The sequence below is a fragment of the Euprymna scolopes genome, chromosome 17 (assembly GCF_053919585.1).
Source record: "Euprymna scolopes isolate OS-2025 chromosome 17, ASM5391958v1, whole genome shotgun sequence".
In the NCBI taxonomy this organism is placed as follows: domain Eukaryota; kingdom Metazoa; phylum Mollusca; class Cephalopoda; order Sepiida; family Sepiolidae; genus Euprymna; species Euprymna scolopes.
In genome coordinates, this window is record NC_136498.1 from 45508657 (window position 1) to 45528238 (window position 19582).

Consider the following 19582-nt stretch of genomic DNA (forward strand, 5'->3'; position numbering starts at 1 on the left):
GATATAATTGAATTAGGATAAATAGCGTAGGAACTAAAAAGATGGTGTCTAAAAATAAGGATAGGAGGTGATAAAATGGAGTCTAAAATTGATAATGATAAAATAAAATACTGTAAATAAGTAAAATAAAAATAATTAAATTAAGTGAAATTACGAATTTTTTGTACATATATATATATATATATATATATATATATATATATATATATATATATATCGTTTAACCGGTGTCTAAGTTGTTATCTTTAATAATTATTTTTGACAGAAAGGGAGTAACGTGGAAAAAAACCTTTTCTTTGCTTAATTATATTGCTGGAATGGGGGATTATAGCCGACTCAATTAAACGTCCTGTTTTTTTTTTTTAAATCTCTACGATATTTTAACTTTTAGAAGTAATCCACCATACTAGTTTACTCTAATTTATTTTCTCTCATAAAATGTATATATATAAATGTATATATTATATCTAATTTACATAAGGAATATACGCTGCTCTCCCCCATCATTATATATAGCACCAATCCTCCGACTCTCTCATCAATGTTCATCCCTCTTGAAGAAGCCCGCATAAATCGGGTGAAACGTTGAGTATTCAGGTCCTTCGACCTCCATTTTATTTCATATATATATATATATATATATATATATATATATATATATATATATATATATATATATATATAAAGTACGGGTGAAAAATTATATAATATAATCTTAATATTTAGCCATGGCTCATTGTAATATAGTTTATGGATTTATATCTTACAAACACAACTACCCATATATATATATATATATATATATATATATATATATATATGTGTGTGTGTGTGTGTGTGTGTGTGTGTGTGTGGATGCGTGTGTGGATGTGTGTGTGGATGTGTGAATGTGCGTGCGTGGGTTGTTTGTCTTTGTCTGTTTGTGTGCGTCCTCATTAAATTTTGATTTTACAAATGATTTAATTAAACATGCCTTTTATATGTTTTTCTTAGAATCCCTAACATCACAAGCAATATGATGGTTGCAGCATTCTATCAGATATTGGTCGATATTTCATTTCCTCCCTAGCAAGTTTACGTATATGTTTCATAGTTTTGTAACTGAATCCATATATAAAAAAAACATTGCAATTTTAGCCATATGCTTATTGAATGATCACTTAACTTTTTTTCATTATCTACCATTTACATATGATAAACTTCTATATACGTCTATATAATTGTCGCTTATAGTGTTTAATTTTACCTACTAACGGGCGAAAATGCACACACTCATACTGGTAGTTTTTACCAGCCTGCTTTTAATTAGATGAATAATTATTCCATATTCTTTATATGATGAATATCAGCAGTTATGAAAGCATGCATATGATTGGAATCTAATTAATTCATCGTCAAATGAGTTCATGTTTGCGTACATTTATATCCTTTTTTTCCTTTCATGTTTCTTTGTCTGTGTTTTGCCGGTCCTGTCGGTGGGGCATTAGAATACGCCGACTGCCCCCCTGCAGAGGGTAAAAGTCTCGCAATGGGGGTCCTGGATATGACCTTAAACTATATTCAGTGGTGAGGCTCCAACTTGTGGGCTTTGAGGAGTTTAGAGCCACCCTTTCATTACCATTGCTCCCAGGTCCACTCTGACCCGGAGTGGTAGTACCTGTTAGGGTCCCAACTATGGGTTGAATAGATACCGACGTGAAAACAACAACTATACTTTATTCAAAAAAAAATCTTCAAAATCTTTGGATTCGGCATTAAATAACCCGAAAAGGATTGCTATGCCGTAAAACAAAAACAACCACCCAACCAACATAACCAATTTTGCCGTCGTTAAGTAACAACTCTGCAATACCCGATGCTGCTCTGCAAGACACGTATTATTACGCTCTTTGTCTATTCTACATTTTTTTCGGATTTCTGAGATTTTCGTATTCTTTACTTTAGTTAAATAAACATATGCATGATAACTTGCTCAGTCATTTTCTTGCAAAATTTACCCTTTTCTAAGAATTGATAATGCATCAGAAAACCATTTTCTATATAAAAAAATTCACTTTACTATGTTACACCTCCGGTATATTTATAGTTATTAGCATTCAATACCGCTTGTACCGTTCTATTTTAGCATAAATTCTATTTATGAAAACAGTTTGCCTACAACCTTTCATATATGTTTCCGATAACATATTCAGTTTAGCTTTTTTTGAGATAAAACAGTTTTGATAATATACAAAGCAATTTCCCTATCAAAATATCCATAAAGTTTTCTGCAGATTCGTTTCTCTCGGGAAAGTTAAACATCTAAATTTCAATACAGACTAAACAGCACATTTCGGCACATGAGTAGACAAAATTCTTGTATAAATAGGTAGTCTGTCAGAAAGCCAAACCGATATTATAAAGGATCACCCTCAATATACGAGTGTGCGGTAGAATGGTTGTACGGTAGAACGGGGCACATTCAGCTCTGGAAAGTAGCAGATACTAACAGTCATGGCGAAAATAGAATAACCTGCCTTCCACAATGAGGCACTGGCTAGCAGTAGCATCAGGGTGAAGAAAATTTCTTTAACCGTCAGCACTACTGGTAACTTAAAATTATTGTTATTTTGGAGTGGTTACTTCCAGTTACTGGTATGACATGGTCAGTGCTACCCTTTATTTGTTTACACTAACCTCTTCTGCAATTGGTAATAAGTGGCGGCCATGATCAGTTTAGGTTTATATTGCACTGCTCCTGAATGAAATTCGTCGGAAAATACAAATGTCATATTCTCACTTGTCGGGAACTCTCATCTGAGGGCGGGCACTAGCAAGAACTGCCGGTCATGATGTTGATGGGCGATAACTGAAGATAAATGTCATTTTCAGGTTATTGTAGACATTTCCTAACAGAGGAAAAGAGTGAAAGACAATGGCGGGCAAATATCCTACAGTAAATTGTCGAACACTCCCATGCAATGAAGCGCACTAACATCTGTAGTCGCAGTTTCTTTTTAAGGTGCGTTCTTCAATAGTTGGAACTGGAAGCCACTCGTGAGTGCTGTTGCAAAAATGTTTATAATTGTTCCTGGCCTTATCAAAAAAGAGTTACAGAAAAATAATGCGTGAGTACTACTACTCCATACACTACACATGACGTATTTGTGAAAGTGTCTACTCTACTCTCGAAATGAGTAACGTAAACACTTAAACTCTAATCCTCAAGTGGCCTCTAAGCCTTTATTATGGCACCCTATCACGTGGATTATACGGGTAATATTCTGTGTAGCTATATTTTTGTAAATCGCTATATATATATATATATATATATATATATATATATATATATATATATATATATATATATATATATATATATATATATATATATGGCGATTAAGCTACCCTAAATATTCCGCGTTTCATCCACTAGGACTATTCAGACTTAGGCGCATAAGTCTGAATAGTCTTAGAGTGCATTAAATACGAATTATTCAGGGTAGCTTCATCGCCATATATTGTAACTTACTAACTAGCTCTGCCTACGTATTGAGAACTTTTGAAGTAAATACTTAAAGTTTATGCATAACTTTATACTTTCGTATATTAATTTTATGTGAGTAAATGAAGTAGTTATATATATATATATATATATATATATATATATATATATATATATATGTGTGTGTGTGGGTGTGTGTGTGTGCGTGTGTGTATGTCTGTGTAGCTATTTATTTAAAAGCCATCTACATGGTAAACATCTTTCAATTAAAGTGGAGGTTTTAGTTTCCATCCTAATATATTTGAACTTTTTTGTATAGTTGTTAATTTTCTAGCAGAACATCGACTTATCAATGTAAATATGCAATCTTTTCAATTAAGTTGGTTATAAAAACGAATTTAAAGTGCATTATTAATTTTTATTTTCATTTTTTACTCGTAGTAATTTTTTAATACTGCAGGTTTCATAAGACTATATATATATATATATATATAAATGTATATATATATATGTATATATATGCATATATATGTGTGTGTGTGTATGCATGTATGTGTGTATTGTGTGTGATGAAGTCCCCCTTCGATTTCGAGATATGAGCTTCCGCAACAACAACTAAGTTACTCGGAAATCCACACAGATGATATGTTTATAGTGGTGAAGGCTTTGTGTAGAACCACCCATATTTTATTATTACTGTTAACATTTGTCGGTGTAGATTACTATCACAGGGTACATTATACTGTAGACAGCAGCATTTTCATCAGAGTTTCCTTCTACTAGATGCATGTCTTAACGATTACTGGAGGTACATCACGTTTAGTTAAATAAGGCGCCCTTAGATACAAGTCTGGAATTTTCCATGACTGCATATTTGATAAGAATAATTGAAATAGTATTTCGACGTTATGGACAGATGAAAAACGAAGACACTCAGTTATGTGTTCATCGAAGTTTTGTCTTTATTGTACAACTGCTTCTGGATGAATCAATTAAGAAAATAAAACACCAGGAAATATTTGGAAATATATATTGATGTAATAGAAATGTATGGAGACGTTTGATTTATGAAACGAATAGGACGTTGGAAATTCAAAAAAGGACATAACGTTGGGAAAGCAAGAAAATGATCTCATAACGTCGTATAACCGTTAATATATTTTAAAAAGATATGATGCAATTCATATTCTTTTGGAAACAAATATGTCCGTTATAATTCACATATTTTTGTGCAACTTAAATGGAATGATTTTATTTGCGTGGTGTAATTTATTAAATGATTAATTATTGTAGATTGTCTTTAACAAGATATTTAAACTCTGTTTTATATTGAATCTTGTAGTTTTAATAGGTGTTTATTTATTAATAGCGATACACTGCAGAGACCTGTACGCTGTTTGATCTTGCTTGAATTTTGATTAGAGCTTGCTCAAGTAGTCTCCGGCACTGCTTATTTGAATACAATTTAACTATGTTTGCTTGTTTGAAGTCAATACTATGGTTATGATGCAATCAACTAGAGAATTATGCATTCAGAGAATTGCTACTTTGTATATGTTCATCCTTATTGCTCTATTCCTCTAATCTAGGTTTCCTTTCACCAAACTATATAATATACCCATTTTGGCAAGAATCAGTGTATATTCCTGCATTAGAAATTGTGTTTTGTAGAGCTATTGTGTTGTTGTTAATGTTTGTTTTATAGTTAGTGATGCGATGTATATGATTGCGATTCATAGTTTGTTTAGAGTATTATAGGTTACTGTATTAAGGTGTCTAGGCGTAAAAAGGTCTCTGTTTGTGAGAGAAATGTCTGCTGGATATAATTTTACTTATACATTCTGAGACAACTTTCTTTGGTATTTTTCTGCATTTAATATAATATGTGTGGGATATTGCAAAGTTTAAAATGACTTCTGATGCATTTGAGTCCTTAGTTCAGATATTCTGGACTGCAAATTCGGAATACATATTGGAAGAAATCAATTATCATATTTGTTTTTATTGTGTTACTATGGTGTGAGTAGAAATGTATGTAAATATCTTTTGCGCTGAACTTTGAATAGTAGTTTATAATTGGATATTATAAAAAGTATGTCTAGCAAAGTTTCCGAGTGAATGTTTTCTGTTTTATAGTTTTACATTTTTGGAAGGTTAGGCTGAGTCGAACTGGTCTTTTATATTTTATATGTGCGTGTTTTCAGGACGAAAAACTAAGATGTAATACATGTATATACTATATTCTGTGTTTGGCGGTAATCTAAATTAAGAAGGACCATATTCTATGAATTCTACGAAAAAGCAGGTTATAAATCCGCTAAGAAAATTATCCATAAAGAACTAAAGTTTGTTTTTTATAAATTCTTACGAATTTAAAAAATAGAGCATTCCTGCTATAAGGCTAATAATGTTTATAAATTTGTCGGGAGTAAATGTTGGCTTATCGATAGTTCGCTGTTTATTGAGTTAGATTACCACCCTTATAAATTCGTATCAACATAATATGCAATCCACGTCTAAATTAAATATATTTTTACACATGTTAAATAGGAAAAACAAAATAAATTTGAATTAAAAACGAATTATCAATGAATTTTTGCATTTCTCAAATATAACAAAATAATAATTTTCAATAAATCAAAAATATATATTAAAATAGTGTACTGATATTTTATGTTCTTACTTTTATTCGCGCTAAAGTCTTACAATAATGACGAAACGTTGATGAACACATAGCTTTTATGTTCATTTTCATCTCTCTCTCTCTCTCTCTCTCTCTAGATATATATATATATGTATGCATATAGATATGTGTGTATATATATATATATATATATATATATATATATATATATATATATATATATATATATAGTGTTTTGATGTGTTGTTATATAATAAACTAGTTATGACCAAAGTTTCATTTCATCCGGATAAACACTAAGAAACAGGGGATAATTACATTTGGGGCCTGTTCTTTTTGGGTCACCCTGTATATATATAAAAATATTCATAATCATGTTAGTATTTTTAGTATGTTATTCATCGTGAAAGAGTTATGGTTTTTGTTTACCATAAAATGAACAAGTAAATGCAATATTTGTGAATTGAGTCCTTACATTTTCTTACTCAAAATATTAACGAGAATACTCGCATGGATTTTCCGCGCGTAAGAGTAAGTTCACCAGGAAAAGTAACTGACATTCACGAGCTAACGACAAATGATATCATTTTGAATAATAAAAATTTACTAGCGGATCGATGGCGAGCTACAAATGGTAAACGTACAAAATAGCGTATCGATCGCTTAATACTGACTTATTGATAGTTTCTGGTTGATTGGTTGGAAAACTACCCTCATAGATTCGTCTCAACATAAATATGTAATCCACATCAGATTTAAACATCTGTTTACATATTTCAGTAGGAACACAAAAAGAACGGCTTACCCTTTATGCGAAACTGTATTCTCGTCCTTTCAACAAGAACAGTAACACACTCCTGCCATAGTGTTAATGTGGAGTAAGCTAATTATGTTTTAAATGAGACAACATTTCTCTTAAATAAATCGAGCTATAATCTTTTATTATTCTTATTTGAGCAATCTTGATTTTAGTTTACAATATACATTTGACGTCTCATATAATGGATTCGTATTCCAAATGATAATGAAATTAATTACACAAGCGATCATCACGTCCTGGCATTTTCATAAACCATAAGAGACACTCGAACATGATGCGCAAAACTAAATCGGATAGAGGTGTCATTTGATTGGGGTTGGTGTTTATTATTATTATCATTATTATTATTATTATTATTATTATTATTATTATTATTATTATTATTATTATTGTGGTTGTTGTTGTTGTTGTTTTCGTCGCTGTTGTTATTGCTACTGTTGTTGTTGCTGTTGTTTTAAATATTTTTTTTCCCAACTCGTAAGCAATTTCGCGAATATGACATTTTGACAGATACCGACATACTTTTTCATCTTTATTTAGTTAATTCTGCACTTGCCTTCTAATTTTTTTTCGCGATTGTATTTGGTTTACTTTTCCGAATTTTTACTTCATTTGTTTCTTTACTTTCAGTTTATGTTGATAAAAGCAGATTTTTAAGCATATGTTATTACCTCACTGGTCTCTAATAGCTTGCCACTTTTTTTTACTCTTTCTTTTCGTGTTTTTATACTGTTCCGCCATCTTGAAACGTATTTACATTTTATCTGGCAACTGTTTTCTCTTTCTTGGCTGTACTTGCATTATTTAGTGTCTCTCAATTAAATTTAGCACATTTATTCATTTTTATTTTCCTCTGCTTATTTAATTGGCTTTAAATCTAAGTGTCGTCTTAATTCTTTCACAAGTTGTTTTTAAACATTTAGTATATATGATCATTTCTCAAATAACATTTTTTAGAATTGTTGTAATTATTTATATTTCCCCGGATATCGGCTGCCATCGGCATGATTAAAAATAATACTGTTTTCTTAATAATTGCAGAATTCTTTCCACGAATATTCTTATCTGTAGCATGCTATTTTACTGCTGTGGTCGTATAATTCTGAAGAAGTGATAACTGAAACACTAATAGAATAATAATGGCTGCATTATAAAAATGTGTGTATAGTGTTTTTAAGGATATTCCACTTCTACTCCATAGTTATGATTTTTTTTATTACATTTTCACCCCAAACAAGGCACATTGCCACTTTGGTGTAGGGGGCTACTATCAGGGGAAACATCTACTGGGGTACTATGTAGGGATTAGGGCAGCGAGATGTTGGTTCACGTTGCACTTGAACTTATGCATGTCAGTACAGTTGGGGAAGTAGTGACCTGGAATGGAATTCCAAAGTCTAGCAGTCCTGGGGAAGAAACTACTGAAGTAGAAAGATCTTTCACATCTAGGGATCTCTACAGTGTGGGGGTGGGAGTTTGCTGCTTGTCTGGTCTGTCGAGGGTGTTCACGTCGTGGGGGCACAAGTGCTTGCAGTTCTTCAGAGCATTCACCATTATAATACTTGTAGAACAGGCAGAGGGATGCAACGTTTCGACGATGGGACAGAGGCTGAAGCTTAGATGCCAGTTTAGGGCCTATCAGATTTGCGACTCTCTTTTGAACCCTGTCAAGGAGCGAGAGACTAGTAGCCGATGCACCAGCCCAAATATGATAGCAATACTCCATACATGGGCGAATAGTGGCCTTATAGAGGTACAGGATACTTTCGGGTGTTAGAAGTTTTCTAGCACGGTAGAGAGAGTCCACCTTCCTTGCAGCGGCCCTGGCAATGCCCTCGATGTAATTGTTCCAACTCATGTTTCCTGTGAACGTTAGGCCAAGGAGCTTGAGAGACGTACTCTCAGATAAAGAGTCGTTGGCCATTGCTATAGGTGGTAGAGTAGGTGTCTTGTAATTATTGAATGAAACCAGTTTTGTCTTGGCGGCATTGAACGTGACCATCCATTTTTGTCCCCATTCCACTACTGATTGGAGGTCATCCTCTAGTGTTTCTGCCATTACTTTAGATATATGTTCATTTGTTTTCCTGTCATGCCTGCTATAGAGTGTGGTGTCATCGGCATATATACCCATCTCAGAGGCAATTTTGTCGGGGAAGTCATTTACGAATATCAGGAACAGCAGAGGTCCAAGGATAGATCCCTGGGGCACTCCCGAATGTATATCATATTGTTTAGATGTACGACAGTCGAGGACAACCTGGATTTTTCACTTATCTAAGAAGGATTTAATTATGTTAAGTATTCTACCAGTGCTACCGTAAGATCTAATCTTCCTGAGGATACCCTCATGCCATACCCTGTCAAAAGCCTTAGATATATCTAGAGCTACCGCTCTGCCCTCTCCCGCTTTGTCCAGTGAATGGTATATGCGTTCAGAGATTACAGTGAGGATGTCTGCTGTGGAACGGGCTTGTCTAAATCCATATTGTTTGTCAGTCAGAAGTTTAGCATCTGTAAGGTGCTGGACTAGAGCATGGTTAATTAAGGTCTCAAATATTTTGGCAAAAAGTGGGAGGAGGCTAATAGGGCGATAATTTAATGGGTCAGTTCTTTCGCCAGAATTCTTGAATACTGGTACCACAGAAGCAGTGTTCCAACAGCCCGGAAAGCAAGATTCATTAAGGTATTTGTTGTAGAGTTTGGAGAGAACTGGAGCTACTTCGGCTGAGCACTTTTTTAATAGCACAGCTGGGATGAGGTCCGGTCCACATGCTTTTGAAGTGTCAAGGTTTTTTTTATGATAGCATTCACCTGATCAGGGGTGATTATCAGATCGTCTAGCGTGGCGTCTGTCCGCATAGGAAATTGAGGTAGGGGGTGGTTTAGAGGGTCCAGTGTGGAGTTTGAGGCAAACCGACTGGCAAGCATGTTAGCCTTCTCGGTTGCTGAGCAGAGAACCTCGTGATTGTTGGTTAGTGGGGGAATTGTTGATTGCCCATTATTTACTACAGTGTTGTAGATTTTCCAGAAGTCACGAGTTCCTAGTTTTTGTGCTTCGATGCGTTTTTTAGTGGTTTCCGTAAATTCCCTCTTAGCTGTCGCTATTTCTTTCTTAACGTTTCTTCTAGCTTCTATGTACATCTGTCTGTTTAAACTGGACTTATGTCGGTTAAACCTGCGGAATGCATGCTGCCTTTGAGCAATGGCAGTTGCGCAAGTCGAAGTAAACCATTGGGGAGAGTGGGGCTTGCTATAGAATTTCCGCATGGGAACATGCGCTTCGATTGCAGTTTTGAACCATTCAGTGGTGTCGGTTGCACACTTTTCAGCAGGAAGAGAAAAAATATTTCCCCATTGGGCGTCTCTGATAAGATCTCTGATGGCTTCCCAGTCAGTCTTTTTATAATATCTCGTTGTTTTGAGGACTGGCTCTTCAGTTTTGGGTCTAGAGTTTAGGGCGATTTCAACCATTATCACCGCATGATCAGCGTTCCCAAGTGGGCTGTCGGCTTTCGTTACACAATCATCAGGAACTGTATGCAAAAACAGATCTAATAGTGATGCGTGTTGTTCTTCCTTATCAGGCAAACGGGTTGGAAAAGTAACAATTTGCGATAGGGAGTGAGATACAGAGAAGCTATGAGTTGCGCTGCCTGCTGCATCTGTGTAAGTAGAGAATCCAAACTGGTTTTTGTGATGGACATTAAAGTCACCAAATACATGTACTTGGGCGCTAGTGTCGAAGGAGAGTGCTGTGTCTATGCTGTCAGATACTTTGTTTATTATGGTGCAGTCTTGGGTCGAGGGAGAGCGGTAGAGAATGTAAAAGTAGCTAATGTTGTGTTGCATGATTAGTCTAAAGCACATAAAGGCTTGATCATCCGTTTCTAGGTGTGTTTCTCTAGTCAAGGGAAGGGTATTACGAATGTAAACTCCAAGTCCGTGCATATGTCTGTCAGAGTCCTTACGGCAGAGTTGGAGATATCCAGGCATGTTAAAGTAGTTAGATTTCGAAGTGTGTGTTTATGTCTTGACGCAGGTTTGATGCTTGTATGTTTTATAGGTATAACAGACACATTTTTACATACTAAAATTATATTTTTGACAATTGAGATATTGATAAAATACAAATCAAAATAATACTAAGTTGGCACATTGAATACTCAGTAATGATCTAGACACAAAGCTCGGTGAGATATTAACAATTTTTTCGACGTTAGTATTGCAGACATCTATCTAAATTGTCCATAGCCAGCTGTTAAGACTATATAATGTAGTTAACCTCAAACAGCCACTTCTGAATTTCTATGTACCTGTGACTGAGGCATTGCTTTCTCGGAACCAACATTTTAATGTTTCGTTTGTCAAGGGCCAACACCAAATAAATGTAATTGTAATTGGGAAAATATAACTTTCTGTGCTCGTGAGGCAATAGGATATAAGTTTTCGCTCGAAATGCAATAGTCTACGTGACACGCGAAATTTCGTACAGATTGTTGGTTATCAACGCGTTGTTTTAAAAGTGCCAAAATACTCCTTAGAAGCACCAAAGCATCACCGCTTTCACTGGGTATTTAACTACCTTGAGATAGAAATTTTCAAGGGACGTGTGCTGAGTGTACGATGTGATTAGCTGGCCTTTACGTTCGTTGTGTAAAACTTTCAGGACCAAATATTTTAATATTTTTTAAAATGTGTCATTTATCAATCTTGTTTCACTCCGAGCGTTCTCTTTGCTGTATTCTATGGTTTACGGTATTTTTGTCTAATCTTTTATCTACTCAAGTATAATAAGTTATCCTTCAGAAATGATATGAAAAGACGTCAGTTGAGAGTTTCTGAAGGAAAAATAAATGACTGGGAAACAAAAGACAGGTTAATGTTCACTTTGTCAGGTATTTTGTTACTTTTTTTTACCTAGCTGTTGTGAACACAAGTTTGGGACTACGAAAAAAATATCTGAACACGGATTAGATGTAAGAATGAAAAATTAACCGAAATGTATATTATTGTTTACCGGAGGAAAGCTACTTGGTTGAGGAAACCGGCTCCTCGGGTGTTAGACACGATATCAAAGGATAGGGATATGGAAAACTCAACAGATTGAGATGATGTCGACTATTACTGACTGGAGTAGGTCTATGAAATCTTGATAAACATATTTTTATAACTCTAGATACAAAATAGTTGCGTGAGAACGGTGAATTTGTTGACACATATACTAATCTGGTTCAATATTAGTTTTATTCTATTTTATTTCTTTAGGTTTTTTTTTTCGCTTCAGGTTTTATCAATTATTTTTTTTTCAGATTTTAAGTTTCTATAACTTGGTTGAAGGATTCCAATATGAGTTTTTCATTCTTATATTTCTCATCGGTAGGTTCACGTGCGGTTTTGCTGCTAAATGACTTTCGTCGGCGTTCGATTCGTAGGAAAATCATGTTTAATTTTCTATTTTTGAGCGATTTTCGGAAAAATAGGTAGCTTATAATTACAAACTGTTCTCCATTGCTATGTATATTACATTTACAAACAAAAAAATGCACAACAATTAAACATTAAAAAAGGATGAACTGATCCTAACTACTTATTGTATTTTCAGAAAGACACAATTGCACCTGCTCAATCCATGATAGATAGCCGTAGAAAGAGAATGCGTCCTTTTAAATTGCATTGTTGTCCTATTTCTTATATATCTCCGGGAGTAACCAAATAACCACCCGGCTATGTGGGGGTGATAATGAGGTCACACTTACAACATATATCGCCATATAGGTTACAAACCTATGATAAGAATTAAGCGGTTTACTATCTGATGGTGCAATTTGCAGATAGATCTATATGTTGCGTACTAGTAGCACCCTTGCTGATTCTCCAGTATAACGAACTCGTCGCTGACCCAAAAATCTAAAAAGGGGCAAAGCTTGGCTTCCGAACGAGTGTTATGACTTTGTGTCATTCTGTCACTGGCCCTATCCTCCCCCGAGCTTAACCCGCTGGACTACTTGGTTTGGTCATACATCGAGAACATTACCAACATGACCTCCCGCAACTCCAAATCCAGCTTTCTCGCCGCCATCCACAAAGTTTGCGCCGAAATCCCTCCGACGCTCGTGGAAAAGACATGCTCCTAGGTTCGGACTCGTGTTGAGACAGTATTTGAGCCTGACGGTGCTATATTGAATAGATGTCAGCCTTACTACATAATCATGTTTTCAATTGAATTTTCAATAACATTTCTAATATTAAGCTGTAGTGTAGTTTTCTTTAGGTCGAGACTTTTATCGTTCCACACTGTACATAGACATTTTCAAAGTCTGTATCATCTTTTTGATGAATTCTTTTTTCATCTGGTCTTGTTTGTATTTTCTCTGTTGTATCACGAATATTGTGGATGCCCGTATTACTTATTAAGCTATTCAACAAGACATGTGTGATATTGTCTCGACGGCTGTGGTCAGCTAACCAGTTCGCTGATATTTGAATGTTTGATTAAATAATTTTTCAGAACTGTACCAAGTTCCACTTTTGCATGTGTTTTCTTCTGTTTCAGTGGATATATTTGGCTTTGGATGTTGATTTGTTCTGTTTGACTGTGTGTGAGGGGGTTGTTTTGGGAAGTACTATTTAACATAAAAATAAATTGCTGTGCTCTAAACTCGAGGAGAAAGAAATCGATGGAAATACTGAGAGAAAAAGAGAGAGAACGCAACAAAAACCGAGGCAGTAGGAAAGAGACAAAGATGGACCCATAAAAGAAATGACGTCCCTACTGTTTGATCTGAAAACACTATTAAGATTGGACAAAGATTGCTGGAACTTTTTTTTATACGGTGGTCACCATTTATCAAGGTCCGGAAGCCACTCAGGGATAAGGGTTATTGCAAGTACAGTACGTTAGTGTGGAGATTTGATGAAGTGTTTACTTAAGGGGGCGGTTCATTAGGAATGTGTTAATGTTGGACTTGAAGACAACCAATTTGTAGTCAGGGGGGAAGCAGGCTGACGGAAAAGAGTTCCACAGACGTGCAGTTCTAATAAAGAGTCTTTGTTCATGGAATCCATTGTGGATTCAGCTAGACGGGTGTTTTTCGTGTAAGATTGGAGAGGGGGGACTGGGGATTGGAGTTTAGACGAGCACCTGCCATGGAAATAACGATAAAACAAGGATAGGCTCAAAACGTCTCTTCTGTGGGAGAGAGGTTGCAGGGAACTGTGTTATCACTTAATAAAAGCATAGTATTTGCACATCGCTGCATTACAATATATTTTATTAATCCCATATTATTATAAGTAAATATGTATAATACACCTTGTTTAATTTGGTAAAGAGATATAAATAATGGCTTGCCTGGATTTTGCTGCTTTTTATATATTATCTTTTACGATAAAGTATAACTTTGTTTAGGTCTGAATCACTATTTCGCACTTTACTAATGTCTTATGTTAAAGTGTAAAAGAATATACATGTATCTTTTATATTGGGCTGTTTGACTACATGTCAACAATTTCGCATAATATAATTCAATGTCACAGTATGTGTGTCTCGCTTATTTATTGCATAGCAACTATTTCGAGATTTATTAATTCTAAAGCAAAATGTACAAGTAAATAAACAGCAGATTAGAGTATTTTTTCGTATTTAAATTGCCTGTCTTGACGCAAATTACGCAGAGCAGTAAAAAACAAGAACTAGTTTGGTAATGCTTCGCTATTATATAAATAGTAATAACTCGTGTTTAAATTGTTGATATAGCTATTATATAGTCATCCCACTTCAGGATATCCAGGTAAACTTTGGTGTGAAAATTCAAGTTGACTTAGAAGATATTAGGTGCCATAATGTGGCCCCTACTTGAAACCACACGAAAAAAACATAACAATGGCCGTAAACTCTGTTTCCATCACTCTGGACACGCCCCTGTTAATCGTGGCAATACAGCAATGCATTTTGAAGGTTTTGGGAATCTTCGGGTGTCATAACGTCGATCATTAGAAAGCAGTAGTTGTACGAAGATGCATCTCCGATCTCGCTCGCTGAACATCGTGTCACTTTCAGACATGAGACAGAACTCCTATAGCTCATGAGATTTGTATAAAACTTTCTAACATGTAAGTGGTCTGCAAGAAAAAAGAAAACCGCTTTTCATCAAAAGGAACTGAAATCATTTTTTTTTCTAGAGAGACAACTTTACCGTTCGACCCTGTAATCTGGTGTTATATTTGCAGGATTGTATAACTTTCTATACTGCAAGTATAACAGATCATGATTTTTCATCGCAGAAAAAAATTAGGATGTTTATATACCATTGCATATATATATATATATATATATATATATATATATATATATATATATATATATATATATATATATGCGAAACGGCGGAATTTCTCCTCCAATCCATCTCTATTGTCATGTGTCTTTCTCCCTATCTGTTTTTCTCTAATAGTATATTAATTATTTTATTTTCATCTCAGCTTTTGGGCACTAAACCTATAGCAACATAAACCACTAAGTAGTCATCACATTAAATAATACCTTATTAAGTTTATATGAGACTATATATATATATATATATATATATATATATGTATATATACATATATATATATATATATATATATATATGTACTGATGAGTTGTGAAACAGCGCAACAGTACTGTATGTGAATGACAATATATGATGTTCCCTACATTATCTATATATCAAATATGTATGACATTGACGTATTTGTCGCTGTAAATAGACATTAGCTGATTTATAATTTTTACATTAAAAGAATATATATATATATAAATATATATATATGTATATATATATATATATATATATTAGCGTTAATTGCTTTATTGCAGATTAGAAAATATCAATATTTCACTAAATATACGTCACAAAAAATAACAAATATGCAATCAAATGACTTTTTCAAGGTTATTTTCCAAACTTTTAATCAAATTCATGCGATATTCACGGCATTATAGCATTTTATCTATTATCAAGTATTTTATAATGTCTATCGCTCCATTCTAGGTACTTTAAAATGCTAAAAAGGGCTATTAACACTTATCTAAAAGGAAAGGATTGTTGTTGGACTCGCAGAAGGGCTGTTCATCAAAGATTTTGCTACGGAGTTTGAAATGGATCCAGGAACTTTTCCTTCATTCGTGAACAACTGTTACATTGAATCCTGAAATGATAAGGGCACCAGGATAAACCTCGTGATATGTTCATATATAATTCATAGGGATGTCAACCGAAATCAAAAGAGCACTAGTGTTTCCATCTTTAAAAGAGATGGAATCGCTCCAACATCCAGACAGCCCCGAGGTAATGTGTTGCATGAGATGACAATGGACATCAAAACTATTTCAAACCTCCATTGAGCAAACAACGTATCAAAAACGAATAACTTGGGCAGAGAATTTCATGAACATTGATTTCCAACGTATCCTATTTACAGATGAAAGTCGTACTATTCTTGACGGTCCGGATGAATATTGCAAAGTTTGGAACTCAAAAGGAGTTCATCGCCAACAAGTAGGGTAAAGGCGTCATGTTTTGGGCTGGAATGATTCAAAATAAGTTTGTGTGGTCATTCCGTGTTCCGAGCGCTGTACAAATTACCAACAATGCGTACATGGTATTTTTGGGTGTGAAGAGATCCCTTCTGAAGGGGCCCATTTGTCACATAATTCAATGATCCATAAGGTTACGGAAACAAAGTGTGACCCGTCCTTCGTAGGTCAGCAATATATCTTAGCATTGCAGGACCGTCAATCAATGTGCTTGGTCTTATATTCGCAGTCTGGTTGATATGCCCCGCTTCCTCGATCTGTCGCGCTAGAAGAAAAGTAATTTCATGCCCACAAAAGAAAAACAATTCGTTTCTCTTATCTACGTATTACATTCAAGATAAAATATACACATGTATAGATATATAAATTGTCTATAATTCAATGTTGATTTTAACAGACTCCGCTGCGTCAAAATGTCGATTTCTCTTGGTATTGTGGTTGGGATGATGCGGGAGGAGAGGGGTGTGGCTGTTCTTTACAAGTTCAGATAAAGTCTCAGACTCTCAAAAACACGGTCTAATTTCAGCTACAGCTCTGCTCTAACTCTGCTCAAACTGACACTTTCGACTCTGCGTCCCGGTCATATACTCAGAGGAGGGGTGGCACCGGGGTTGGTCCCTGAACTAACCTTGTCCATTACCTCACCCCAGTGGAGGTTCTTTCCTTCTCGAGTGCATGTGTGGATTTGCAGGCGGTTTTCTCACGGCCGGCGTGGGGCAAGTCCATAACCTCGGTCGATGTAATCGTACTCAAAAGCTAAACATCTTGAGTCATCATTCCGTTGCATCGAAAACGAAATTATGTTGTTGTTACATGTTTTCTCAAAGTGACATGTCGCCTAAGAAAAAACAATGGAATGTACAAATCCATCCTTTCTCTAAGCAAGGTCTTTTGTCGTCACGCAAGCACACTAATGATAAGTAAAGAATGAAAAAAATCATACCTGCTTGGCATTTTCCAGTGTTTCGGAAGTCTCAACCTCCCCAGGTGGGAACGCATTCACCCTTGTGACGGTCACGTCATATAACGTCCCCTTAATTTCATGGTTTCTAGAGGAAACGGATGAGTGTAAATCACCCCCCACACCGTCTCTATCCCAACCTCTCACCGCACCTAATACCAGCTTGTTCATTCGGCTGTCCAAAAGTCACATTTTTTCCAATCAAAATCATAAGAGTTATACATTTTTTCTAATACAAATTACAAAAGAAACTCAGTGTCTTTTTTCAATCGAAATTATTAAAGGCAATCATTTTTAACACAATTAGAACAGTCACTCGAATTTCGCACAAATTATTCACAAAATTATAAAATCACGTTTTTTTTTCAATAAAAAAACTCAGTCAACGCTTTGTTCAATCAAAAATTACTCATTTTTTTCAATAAAATTGTCAAGTCATATAGTTTTTTTTCAACAGATTACATTCTTTTAATATAAGTATAAAAAATGTAATTATACTTATAAAAGTTAATCCTTTGTTCGATCAAAAATTATAAAAGTCACATGTCTTTTTTCAAGATATTACAAAAGTTTTTATCCAAAAAAATTATAAAAGTTACTCTCTTTGTAATCAAAAAATTATAAAAGCACATGTCTTTTTTCAACATATTACAAAAGTTTGTTTCCAAACAAATTATAAAAGTTACTCTTTTTGTAATCAAAAAATTATAAAAGTCACATGTCTTTTTTTCAACATGTTACAAAGTTTTTTTTTCCAAACAAATTATAAAATTACTCTTTTTTTAATCAAAACTTATAAAAGGCACATGTATTGTTTCAACATGTTACAAAAGTTTTGTTTCCAAACAAATTATAAAAGTTACTCTTTTTAATCAAAACTTATAAAAGTCACATGTCCTTTTTTTCAGCACATTACAATTTTTTTACAAACAAAGTTACTCATTTATTTTTCTTTAATTATAAAAGTTACATATTTTTTTTTCGTAAATCATAAAGTTAGTCGACCTTTTTTAGCAAAATTATAACCATCTCAATAGTTTAGTACTCCTATTCTGGTTTACTAGTAGCCGCTATTTATTGGACTAGTCTACTTCCTTCTTACCTTGACTGATCACGATCGGGATTCTCTATAGCAGTTTACTGACCATTTTCCTGCAGTGAAATCAAAGAAAACAGAGAAAAAGAAGAATAATCAAAGTTGTTCTCATTTACCCCGCTTCTCGGTCTTCGTAGTCTTTCGACACGCGTGCTGCCTTCCTGCAGTGGCTCGTCAGGAACTGGGGTTTCCTCAGGTGGGGTCATCTTGGCTGCCAATGGGTTTTGGCCGGAGTTACCTCCGTCATTAGTGCAAACGGCCGCGAGATGCTTCTCTCTGTCTCTCATCTTCATGCGGCCTCTCACACACCCCACCACTGCAGTTAAGATCACACTTCCGCATTAAAAGCATGCTTATCACCGCCTCCTCCAACACATTAATTCACCGAAGTATGTTTCTGATTCTCTGATCTCCAGTTCTTCTAACGGGTCTACACTTCTTCTTGAATCTACCTTGCCGAATTCCCTTAAAAGGTGCTCCCTCCTGACCCCATCAATCTAATGTGTACTTCGGCTATCACCCCGAATGCCACATCTGGAGTTGTAGCTATCATAGATATAGCTGCACCCTAGATAATCTCGTTGCTCAGTACACTAGTGTCTAGTATTCGCAATTTAACTCAACTGGTTTTAATATTCGAGTATAATTTTCTATTTCCTAATTATAGCAGTTATGAATGACGACCATCGATCCCCCTGACTGCGCTCCAGGCGGAACGTTTATCAATGCTTTTTTGACCTGACAACGACCAGAGCAAATGTGGTGCTCCGGGACTACAGGAGGTTCAACAATTCGCGACTCCGCCCAAGACTGGCCCACTTCGCGTCACACACCATCCCCCCATACCGGCCACCGCTCATACACTTTGCTGCTAGACCCTCTTCTCTTGGTTCCAACAGGTACATTAGCTTGATCACGCCCATATCCAGAACGACACGAGGGAAACCTCCCTGTCTGTGCATAATTAATCCTCCTATTTTACCTTATTAGTTAT